Below are 3,272 nucleotides of genomic sequence, written 5' to 3'. Positions count from 1 at the left end.
GTCTAATAATAGCCAACAACCTATAATATAGGAAAAAAAAATATTCTTAACTAATGTATTAAGGGTTGAAATATTTTAAAAAGCATCTGTACAGTCGCTTGACAAATCTGGTATATCACTTAAGCGATCTGGTATATTGTTTACTGGATCACTTAAGCGATCCAGTATAAATAAGCATGATCGCTTAAGCGATCTTATGCCATTTACTAATCGCTTAAGCGATCTGCTGCAGACTTTTAACAGATCGCTTAAGCGATCTTATGTCACATACCTGATCGCTTAAGCGATCTATTTGCTACATTACCTGACATACCGATCGCTTAAGCGATCCATCACATCTAGAACACATTTTTAGTCATCTCCACCCACAATCGGTGCTACCACCCGCAGCTACCCACAATGTAAGAAAATTTTCAACAAATTTCACTCCTTTCAACTTCCATTACATCAAACACAACCTAACAACCTAAACAACTAAATCAAAATCATAACCCAAACCCAATCCATCATTAAATCTTTGTAAATCGAAATATAAAATCGAAAGGGGAGATACACATACCTGGACGAAATGTCAGGAGGAGGAGGAGGAGGAGAATCTGTGTTGGAGAAGTTAATGGCGGAGGAATGCATTAATGTGGGGGGAGGAAAAAGAAGAAGGTGTTTGGGTTTGTTTGCAAGAATTTCAACTCTTTGGGGACATATTATAATTTTTAAAAGATTACACAATTATTCATTAATCCTAATTAACCCCTAATCATGTTTAATTAAGCTTAATAAAAAANAGGAGGAGGAGGAGGGGGATCTTTGCCGGAGAAGATGTTAATGGTGGAGGAAGAAGAAAGTGTTAATGGCGGAGGAACAAGAAGATATAGAGGAATGAGGAAGAAGAAGATGTATAGGAAGGAGGAAGAAGAAGAAGATGCAGAGGAAGAAGAAGATGTAGACGAAGCTAAGAAGAAGAGAAGAAGATGCAGAGGTAGAGATGCGTTAATGGCGAGAGGAAGAAGAAGGTGTTTGGGTTTGTTTGCAATAATTTCGAGTTTGTGGGAATATAGTATAATTTTGAAAAGATTACATAATACTTCATTAATCCTAATTAAGCACTAATTACCCTTAATCAATAATATAGTATTAATCCTAATTAAGCACTAATTACCCTTAATCAATAATATGGCTATTTAGTTAACACTTTAAAACTTAATAGCCTATTAAATGTAAACTTTAAATGTCTTTTTAATAAACTCCCTCAGGAAAAAAAAGGGTAGAGGAGGTTTCTATAAATATCTTTAAGATGATTTATTAAATTGAGTAAAATTGAATACAGTTACTATTTATATACTTTAATAAAATGACAGGAAATAATGTGTTTTGATAACAACATCCACCTTATAAAACTACACCATTTTATGGAAACTCAATAAGAATAGTAAATATTTATTCTAGACGTTTGGGTTTCCAAGAGTTTTTGTTCTAAGAAATATTGGAGGAATGACTCTCTCTCATCCTTCCATTGTCAATAGAGGGAATTGTTTCCTCTTCAAAAGGCAAGGTTTGGGAGCCAAAAATAAATTTATTTTATAGAAGGGTAAATTTATAAATTTACATTCTCAAAAAAGTTTTTGATCCGGATCAAATTTTCAAAACAACCTTATTAATTTCTGGGATTTACAATTCTGTGTCTAACAGAATAACTAACTCTTTTAACGCCTCTCTAGACTCGAGTTCACTCAGCTTCTGCACTTGACTTGTCACTAAGACTGAACAGCTAACGACATGTTGTCTTCAATGTCGAAGGACTTTTGTAGAGATGAATGGGTTATTAATACTGCGGGAAGATGTGAAGTTTCTGAGGGCAAGAAGTATTGGTCCTGCAAAGTGATGAGTGAACTGTAGAATGGAATGAGTACGTCTATTTAGATCAAAAAGATGATGCAGCTTTACTTGAATCAAGTAATTAATATAATATATTGTTGACCGGTGAAGCCAAAGGGATTAAAGTGAAGTCTTACAAAATGCAAGGGTTGGTTTTGTAAATCACGAAAAAGGGTGACGTTTAGAAAAGTTAGTTTGTTTGTATAAACTCACTGTACCCACTTTACCAGATTTAGTTAATGAAAAACAGTGGCCTTACAACATTTTGTTTTCTTGATTTCTCTAAGTGTTCAAGTTCGTTTTTGCTTCCTCTTTTCTTGTTCATCTATTACATTGACATGGTATCAGAGTTGTGACTAACGTCAATGGCGAACGTTTCTGGTTCTTCCTCTCAATTGCTTAAAAGTGTTGAGGAAATGTTGCGAGAATCTTCACATCGTACCAGTTAAGCTCTGGCTTCAAATTTGAAAGTTATAAGTCCAAAGCTCACTTGAAATAATTATCGATTTTGGAGCTCATAGGTCTTATTTGCGGTTGGTTCACACGAACTTGAGGATCATTTACCTTGTAAAGTTCCTGGTCGTCCTCCTCTTATATTGCCTAATTCTAAAATTGAGAATGAACTAGGACGAATTCGTGGAGAACCTAAGACTACTAGTGACTCTATTAGAGATAAACTTAATCCTGCTTACGTCTTGTGGAAACATATAGATAAATTTCTTGTGAGTTGGTTGTTAGCGTCCATATCTGAGAGTATGTTTGGAAAGGCTTCAAAGTGTAAATACTCTACAAAAATTTGGTTCACTTTAGAAAATGAATTTGTTAGTGATTCAAAAGCCAGAGCTCTACATTTAAAGAATCTGTTACAAACAACTCAAAAATGCAATTTAAGTGTTGGAGAGTATATAAAAAAGATGACAGAAATTGCAGAGTTTATCAGCTAGTGGATTGGTTATAATAGATGAGGAATTGTTGCAGCATGTACTTGATGGTTTAGGTCCAGAGTATGATGCTGTTGTAGTAAATCTCACTTCTAGGCTTGAACCAAAAGTGGATAGTGTTACCTTACAAGAGGCTTAATTTCTGCTACAGAATTTTGAGATTAGACTTGAAAAATTCAACTCCACTGATATAATAGCTTTGCCAATATTGCATCAATCAACCATTCTGGACCTGTCAATGAAAATACACCTTCCAATACTCAGCTTGACTCAACTGTAGGCATTCAGCCTTCTTCTAACTCTTTTACCAATTCTGTTCCTTCTCTTGTCTCACTGGGAAACCCACACTATCATCAAAATTTTCTTGTGCCTGTCATAGAAAATTATGGTTTAGGACATGGAGGATAACCAACTTTAGGACATGAAGGACAACCATATTTTTACTCTAATATCTCTGTG

Source organism: Pistacia vera, unplaced genomic scaffold, assembly GCF_008641045.1.
Source record: "Pistacia vera cultivar Batoury unplaced genomic scaffold, PisVer_v2 Contig292, whole genome shotgun sequence".
Classification (NCBI taxonomy): domain Eukaryota; kingdom Viridiplantae; phylum Streptophyta; class Magnoliopsida; order Sapindales; family Anacardiaceae; genus Pistacia; species Pistacia vera.
Note: the sequence above shows the minus strand (reverse complement) of the source record.